Source organism: Myotis brandtii, unplaced genomic scaffold, assembly GCF_000412655.1.
Source record: "Myotis brandtii unplaced genomic scaffold, ASM41265v1 scaffold730, whole genome shotgun sequence".
NCBI lineage: Eukaryota > Metazoa > Chordata > Mammalia > Chiroptera > Vespertilionidae > Myotis > Myotis brandtii.
This window is the reverse complement of record NW_005370887.1, coordinates 960,670-970,329: the sequence shown is the minus strand read 5'-3', so window position 1 is coordinate 970,329 and position 9,660 is coordinate 960,670. Positions and strand designations below refer to the sequence as shown.

Here is a 9,660-nt window from a genome sequence, read left to right as displayed (position 1 = left end):
AAAACTGTGGTACATCTACACAATGGAATACTACGCTTCTGTGAAAAGAAGAAACTCTTACCATTTGCAACAGCATGGGTAGAACTGGAGAGCATTATGCTAAGTGAAATAAGCCAGTCAGAGAAAGATAAATATCACATGATCTCACTCATTTATGGAATATAATGAACAACATAAACTGATGAACAAAAACAGATCCAGAGACAGAGAAGCATCGATCAGACTGCCAAACCTCAGAGGGAAGGTAGGGAAGGGTGGGGGTAAGGGGCAGAGATCAACCATAGGACTTGTATACATGCATATAAGCCTAACTAATGGACACAGAAAACAGGGGGGTGAGGGCATGAGTGAAGGTTGGCGGGGGCAATGGGGCTATAAGGACACATACATAATACCTTAATTAATAAAGAAAAAAATTTAAAAGAAATGAGATTAAAGAACTATGTAGTAGGCAAAACTATGTAATTAGGTGATCAAATAGAAAAATAACTTTCAATATGTGTTGCAACTTTACAGGTCCCTAAATAATTTTGTCTCTATTATCTTGCTTAATCTGCAATACAACTTTATGAGTAGAAAACTATTTCCAGGATCCCCTAACTCTCTTGTGTTCATACTTAGCTCTTCAATTCCAAATTCAATGTCCTTACTACTATATAGGAAACAGCCCTCTAGATCATACAATATATGAAGTATGACTACAGATTGCTCACTCACTCAGCTACTCTATAGGTTTATTGAACATCTACTATGTGTCAGGAACATGTTATACACTTTAGCTTTGTCTGTGAACAAGACAGACCTGCTCCTGCCTTTAGAGTGTCTTTAGGAAACTAGGTATCTTATGACTTAGTGTTCTGAATTATGCATCCAGGTTCCAAAACGTCCAGCTTAATATCAGAATTTATTTTTTCACAAAATAATCATGGACATTAATAAATAATGATATGCCACTGCCCTCAATACATGGGAATTGTTCCTGATTTTCTTCAACAGGGTGCCATCTGTATGCTGAGGTGATAACAGGCATCCTAATAACATTTATTTTAAGATTTAGTTATTTGTGGTGCACAAGCTGTTTTCTGGAAAGAAAGATTGTTTTTTTTTCTTATTTTTATTTTATAGAGGTACTAGAGGCCCAGTGCACAAATTCATGCACAGGTGGGGTCCCTCGGCCTGGCCGGCAATCTGAGCCGATCGGGGCCATCTCACCCAGTCCCCATTGGGGCTGATGGGAGCCGGTTGGCAGGGAGGGCCCACGGGAGGTTGGTCAGCTGGCCTGGAAAGAACTGTGGGAGGTTGGCCGGCTGTTCCAATTGGGATCATTGGGGCCGGCCAGCCGGGGAGGGACCATGGGACGGCTCCAGGGCGTGTCCAGACCATCCCGCCCAGTCAGACCCCAGCAGCAAGTTAACCTACAGGTCGGAGTGTCTGCCTCCTGGTGGTCAGTGCACGTCATAGAGACTAGTCAAGGGGTCGACGGAATGTTCAACCTATTGGTCAGACACTTAGCATATTAAGCTTTTATAGATGATAGATAGATAGATAGATAGATAGGTAGATAGATAGATAATGTCTACATTCTTTCATGACATGAGAGAAAATATTAGTGGTATACTTTATTAAATTCTGCCTGCTGCTTTCTATTCAGACCTAATCCTTAGAATTACACACTTTAAAAATTTTTTTACTAACTTCCTTATCTAGAAACCACCGCACACTTAAAACAGGGATTTTATTGTTATTTTTATGTTTCATCCAGTATAATACTGGTAATATAATTCAATCTAGAAACCACCGCACACTTAAAACAGGGATTTTATTATTTTTATGTTTCATCCAATATAATACTGGTAATATAATTCATCTTCATTATTAACTGTTATGAGCCAGGAACCATGCATGAGGTGCTTGGCATATTTTCTTCACCACAATCTTAACAGATAAGCTATTAGTGTCCCCATTGATCACATAAGAGAATAGTCTTAATGAGGTTAAGTGCTTTATCTGAGACCAAGCAACAATTGTGTGGCAATTGTAAAATTCAAACCCAGGACTTCATGGCTCCAAAGCTGAAATTCTCAACCTCTACTGGGATACTATTTCTCAAAATGAAAACTAAATAAATGTTTATTGAATAAATGAAATAGATGTGCTTTTATTTTTATTTCACTGTCTCTGCATTCTGTTATTTTGCACTTTTCTACCTTGGTAAATATAGAGGAATGATGCCTTATATATAACCTAACTCAATGCAATGTCTTTAATATGCAGTAAAAAACAACCACATTGTAAAAGTCCCAATTTTCTTCCTTATTCCACATTGGTAAGTATTACTTATTGTTGCATTGTTTTTATTTGTCTGAACTCAACAAAGAAACTGTACATTTCTTAAAGGTAGAAAGAAGTCTTGTGATGAATCCCTCTCTCCTCATTTTTCTACTTTATAAGAATGGTGGTATTTCCACTTCTCACTAGAGGAGACTAATGGAGGAAATACTATCAGCACCTCTCCCCATTGCTTTACCAGTTTCTTCCCCAAATAGGAGATGCTTCATCATCATGCAGAACCTTAGATGTTGCTGGGATGTTTCATAAGTGATTGGAGTCACTGGTTTTAAAGACAGCATCCACTCATGCTAAGCCCTCTATCCTTTCTACCATGTCCTTTATGCATGCTGCTAGTGTGGTAAAATGACTGCCTCTCTCCCTAATCATCCTACTTCCTCCTGCTAACTTGGACTTGACTATTCCCTTGTCCCTGGATTAAATGATCGAGGCAGACAAAGTACAGGCACTCCAAGCCAGCCTGGCATTAGGCATTGGGGACAATCTCTCTCAAACCACCTACCTCATTCCAGTAGCTAGGCTTCACACCAAACTTTATACCCCACCCACACTCAGGCTATAATAATGCTTTATGCAATAGGCAGAGACATCGCGTGAAAGAGGCCTCACCTAACCTTCTACCTCAAGCAACATCTGGCAATTATTTTTTCCTGAAAGCCCTGTATTGGAAGGGTTTGGCCAGCAATGTATTGTACTTTTCCTAGAAAGCCCACAACCTACTAAGTTAGGAACATAAATAATTGCTCAACCAAACTAGTCCAAAGAGAAATCAGAAATTAGAGGGAAAGCAAAGCTCCTTAAATATGTGTAGGCATGACACTCAGTTCTCATTGGGTTCTTTTTAAGAATTGTGTGGCTCTTTTTCAATTTTTATTAGCTATATGAAGTTTTTTTTATTTCCAGTAATATTTTTATATGTTATACTTAGAGAGTTTCAAACATTCTATTTCAAGTTACTGCTGACAATAACCATTTTGTTCCAAGCACCAGAAAGAAATCCTTGGCTCCCTTAACAGCTGCACTTAGCATCTTGCCCAAAGAAGTGTTCTTTCCTAATCACACCAGAGAGCTGACTAGAGATAACAGAGCAACCAGATGGTGGTTTGGCAAAAGCAACAAATACAGGACAAATCGAGTTTGTGACAAGTGAAATACTATCACTGTTGTCTGGGAGCAAGTGGACAAGAATCTCCTGTCACACACACACACACACACACACACACACACACACACACACACACACGTACATCTGTGAATAGCTTCTATGGTATCAAGATGTGAGGAGGGATGTTTGAGAGCTGAGAATGGATGCTTTTTCCTTTAGTACAGTGGTTCTCAACCTTCCTAATGCTGCGACCCTTTAATACAGTTCCTCATGTTGTGGTGACCCCCAATTTCATTGTTACAAATTGAACATAATTAAAGCACAGTGATTAGTCACAAAAACAATATGTAATTATATATGTGTTTTCCGATGGTCTTAGGCGACCCCCTTGAAAGGGTCGTTCGACCCCCAAAGGGGTCGTGACCCACAGGTTGAGAACTGCTGCTTTAGTATAATTAGAAAGCAATTATCTGCATTCTGCTGAAATCTGTCTTCTGACCATGACCAGCTCCTTGTAGGTAATTTCATTATCAAGAAATTGCTACTGAAGTGGTTCTTTAGGTAAAACTAACCAAGGCTTTAAACTTTCCCCACAGTGACTATCACAGGAAATTGCTTTTTATCATGAATGCAAATGTGGTTGCAAATGCTCATATTTACTTTTTGGGAGGAGTCCTTTCTATAGCTAGTGTCTGACCTAGAGGTGGGAGGTTTTATTCATTGTTCTAGATGTGGTTGCTAAGTCAAATGGCATTTTTGCATTTTGGCTTCCTTACCAACTATTGTTATTAAGTATTAAAGGCAAATCACAATACATAAATGTACCATTCTTTGTCATCTCATATCAGAAATATTATATTAGAGACCCTTTATTAACAAAATATAAGTTGATGTTGATTCTATCCCACATACTGCTTCCGTAGCGGTAACTGCAAATATCAAATAAATGTCACCAAATTAAACTATATGTTGTACATTTCTTTCTCTTCATAAATAAAACTCATATTCTATTGAAAATGTGCCTTTCACTCCCTCTCAACAACAATTAATTAAACAGACACACTTCTCCCTGTTAGGAAAATATCAGGGATAAAAGTATAAGAATATTAAATGAGGAAATTAAACCTTCAAGGACCACATATGTTTATCATCCAACTGCAAAAGTAATTATGTATATTTTACATAAAGCAAACACATGAAATATATGGAGAGAGGATGGGTGGGAAGGATTGGGAGAGAGAGAAAATTTTGCACAGGGTTGCAAGGTAAAAAAAATGAGCATAAAATATTAAACAATAATTTTACTCTATATGTTCACATACACATATAAGTATATATACATACACACATATACATTTATACATACACATATACACAAACAATCTATGTATATACACTAAACATACTTGCAGACACTTACATGCTCAGTGCACTTCGTAAGCCAACTATCTCAGACTTGGAATTACAGAGAGGGAAGGGGATTAAGAGGTTATCTGAGGAGGTCCTTTCCTTTGAGCAGGTCAGTGCTTAAACCCTCCAAAGACCTGGCTATCTATTCTAATTTTAGAGCTCTCTAGGGATGTGGTCATTATAGACTACACAGTTCTGTACTTGTAATAGACTCACAGGTGGCTTTCTTGACGAAACCACATTTCACAGATCCTTGGTCCAAAATTCTTCCATTGGTACCTTCTAAATGTATACCTCTTTCCTTATTGTGATAGCATGGCAGCTAAAGGGCTTAGCTTCACATGAAAATGCTGTAAAGATTTCAAAAGGGACAGATGTGCATGTAAAAATGATGTCGCCATAGGCTAGCTGTTCATTCCCAAAACCCCTGGGCTAACCCTAGGCAAAGATATAAAGAAGGTAAACTTTGTTTTCTCAATCCACACCTTCTCAAATCTTCTTTATTTGCTTGTGGCAGCCTTCTCGTGCCATTGGCTATCAGCACTGAATCAGGTTCATCAGGTTTTTCTACTCATTGCATAATAACAGTCCCCTGTCCTATTTCTTACTCACTCACCCAGGTCACTTCTCTTTGAAGATTGTTAATCTGAAAAACACTAATCATGGCTGACATATTCAGAAGGAGCTAAAAGATTATTGCTAACCTTTCACGGTTACTAGAGTACATAATTTTACATAATGCTTTAAGTATAAAAAATTCCATGAAAATAAGGGGTTTTAATATTTTCAAAGTTCACCACGTATTCTGTAACCTACTAAGTGTATGCATAGCAGTGTCCCTGCTATGTTTGAAAGTGTCACTACTTTCAAACCTTTGGAAAACTTGTAAATATAAGACTATAATAATAAAAGTTAAATTAAAACCCCATTTATTTGCAAAGAGTACTGAAAAAAATAGGGTAAGAAAAAGGATCATTGTCCATAGTGAAAATATGACTGGTAATTTATTTTTTAAAGCCCTTAACGCCACAATCCTAATTTTGAACTGAAAAGTTAATAGAATTAAAAGATATCCTAGAGGAACATACATTAGTGAACATTACTCATAGCCTAAGCCAGTATAAATTGGTGGTGCAGGATGGGCAACAGAACAGAGTGGGAAGCGAGAAGAATAAATAAACAGAAATTGTAAAGAATTATTTAAATAAATATTCTTCTTGCCAAGAAATGGTACTACTTAACTGCTTCAAAAGAGTAAACCAATCTAAAAGGCAGCGATGGATTTGCATGGTAGAAAATTGGAGAGCTTTCTTTCAGCTACAGCTTTCAATCTCAAGAGCACAAAGAGCTGAATTTTAGCCAATTTTCTTACTGATTTTTTTCTGTTGTTGATGAGATTGCTTTTCATTCTGCAATTGTTTCCAATGTCTTCTAAAAAGAAAGAACGACACAAACTCTTTTATTTGAAACTGTGTATCACATGATTAGTAATTACAGATACAAAGCCTTTTCATCTTAAAAAGGATAGCCAATCCTTCAAGACACTATGTTCATCTGTGGTATTTACTCATATTGATCACTTCTCTCTCAAAACAAAGTGAGACAGAACAAAAGAAATCAAAGTGTTATAAATGATATTAAAATAGCAAACTGATATGGCAAATACATATTTCCAGTGCAGATTTCTTACAAGTGTCCTTAAAACAATTTGGGGGAGGAGCTTCTTTAATATAGAAAAAAACCCTCAAATTTTAATTAAAGTTTTCACAGCAGCCATTAGGAAATACCAATGGTCCAAGCTGGCTAAAATATGTGTTTATTTATGTATGTTTAGTTTGTATAGAAGTGTGTAAGTGTGTCTGTGTGTGTGTGTGTGTGTGTGTGTGTGTGTGTGTGTGTGTGAAGTACAATAAGGGAGGTAGTTTCTACCTACACTGAGGCATGGTTTGAAGGATGGTAAAATACAGCTACTCTATATCATCAAATCTAATGTCATTGATTTTAAGACATTATTATTTTATGAATCACTAAGAATGAAAAAAGCATGCTTCCAATTAAACTATGACACAGTGTTTTATTATCACAGCAGTTTTAAGAATGTATCCTTGCCCTGGCTGATGTGGCTCAGTTGGATGAGCGTTGTCCCATACACCAAAAGGCCACTGGTTCGATTCTGGTCAGGGCACATGCCCAAGTTGCAAGCTGGATTCCCAGTAGCAGGCATGCAGGAGGCAGCCTGTTGATAATTCTCTCCCTTCCCCTTCCTCTCCCTCTAAAATCAATCAAAATATTTTTTTATAAAACAATGTATCCTCATTCTCAGAGATGGTAAAATGTGGGGGGAAAAAATCTAACATGGTACTTCTCCCTAGTGATTTGTCAACAGGTTTAGATGCTCACACTGTGTCATCTTTTTAAATAAGTTTATGATTCTAAAAAGACCTTTTAAAATGCAAATATTTTACCCTAGAGGTGTAGCTGATTAAGTCATTAGCAGTCATTAACATGCATTAATCTATTACCAGTCATGAAAATTGTAAGGAATGTTAATTTATCAGATTATCAGAGCAAAGAGAAGAAAAGGATACAGAGATACAAAGGGGAAAAAAGCATGATCAGTTTATAGACTTAATCTAGGCAGCTACACAAAAGAGACTTCTGGTGCACCCTGAGGAGAAAATTAGGGAATCCATGATGCAAAGTTAGAGGTATAATGATACAGAGCACAGATGATGAGAGAAACAAGCAAACTTTGCAGTTTGCCTATATCCTAAAGTGAAGACAATTAGAGATTCTTAGGATAGAGGAGATACCTCTAAATAAACCACATTTCCATTTACGGCAACGCTTCCCGGAATGTTCAAACTTTGGGTTTCCAAATGATAGTTATATGTATATGTGTAATTTTTATATTGTTAAATAATAAATACTTCAACTGTTCTCAAGACTAGAAAGCAGTTTATCTATTTTATATTTTATGCTCTGTGACACCTTTTTCTCTCTTTAGCTTCAGGAAGACACTGATTTATACTAAAATGAGTCACAGTGTTTGGTTTTGATACTAAGAGTACAGTTCAAAGTCACTTAGGGTGAAATATCTTACATTTTATATACAGCTATGCCACAGACTTCCTACAAGACATGTAGAAATAATTTAATCTTACCCCACAGAAATACAACAAACCTGAGACATAGCCTTTGAGAAAATCAGTAGCATTTTTAGTTTATGTCAGAAAGGCCATATAAAAAGATTAAATGTTCTCTAGGACCCCAGCAAATTCCTTAACCTTTTATCAGCCTCATCTCTAAAGTAGAGATAATAATATTATCTGCCTAAAAACAGCATTCTAAACATCATTTCTTAGTGATCAAGATCCAATATTCATTGATCTGTTCTACTCTAAGATATCTAAGATAATTGAGAGCTGCTGAATATAATATATTCCTTGAAAATTTATAATTCTGCAACTCAATATGAAAAATGCCTAATAGTGGGGACAGAGATGCCCATCTCACCATTTTTATTCAAATCATAATGGAAGTCCTAGCCAGAGCAATTAAGCAAGAAAAAGAAATAAAAGACATCCACCCAGAAATAAAATTACCTCTGTTTACAGATGGCATTATATTTTACCTAAAATATACTAAAGATTCCACTGAGAAGCTGTTAGAACTAATAAATAAATTCAGTAAAGTAGCAGGATACAAAATCAACATGCAGAAATCAGTGGCATTTCTATCACTAGCAATAGTCTACCCGAAAGAAATTAAGAAATCCCATTTACAATAGCATCGTAATCAATAAAATACTTAGGAACAAATTTGACCAGGGAAGTGAAAGATCTGGACAACAAACACTGTAAGATATTGACGAAACAGGTTAAAGAAGACACAAATAAGTGGAAAGATATCCCATGTTTTTGGATTGGATGGATATTGTGAAAACATCCACCCCAACTAAGAAATCTACACATTAAATGTAATCCCAATCAAAATACCCATGGCATTTTTTCCCACAGAAATAAGAAAAATATTCTAAAATGTATTGGAAACCACTAAAGGACCACAGAAGAGCCAAAGCAACCCAGAGAGAAAAGAACCAAGCTGGTGCATCACGATACTTGATTTAAAGCTATATTACAAAGCTGCAGTGATCAAAACAGTACAGCACTGGCATAAAAACAGACATGCAGACTAGTGTAACAGAACAGAGATCCCAATACCTTCAAATCAGTCTTTCAGTAGATACTGCTGACTACCAGCTTGTGCCAGACACCAGCAACAGTGCTGCAGACCCAACAGTGAGTGACAAGATACTGATCAGCCTCACTCCCATTCCTTGGGTTCAAGTAACCTCAAATTCTCACTCTGGAGAATAAAATCTTTATGGCACAAAGACAGGAATTGCTGCTTTCTTTTGTCCCAAACTATGTGGAGAATCCAGAACTTCAGCAATAATTAAGTATCATTTCAGTCTGGTATGTAAAGCACATCATTTTAGGATTCTAAGGTCACATTTCCAATGCAATCATTGCTTCCTCCCTCCCTCTGTCCTCACACAGCCCCACCCAGCAGCACTAAAAAGACATTACACCATATTGTCATGCCTTTTCAGTGTTTACACTTCTCATCCCAGGAGTAGAAACTACATCAGGTGTGTCAAAACCCTTGGCAGGCTGAGCAAGAATTTTACCTGCTTAAAATAAGAATACTTCTACAGCTTTGACTTTTCCAGCAGCTAATTAGAGAGGGGTGTTAAAAGCATAGAAAACTTCCACTTTTATTCAATTACTAAA

General features: G+C 36.8%; 1 protein-coding gene across 1 annotated transcript in view; it reads right to left on the bottom strand.

The window, feature by feature from the left end:
• Positions 1-9,660, bottom strand: part of CCSER1 (coiled-coil serine-rich protein 1) — a 148,672-nt gene that overhangs the window by 87,510 nt on the left and 51,502 nt on the right. The window lies entirely within an intron of this gene.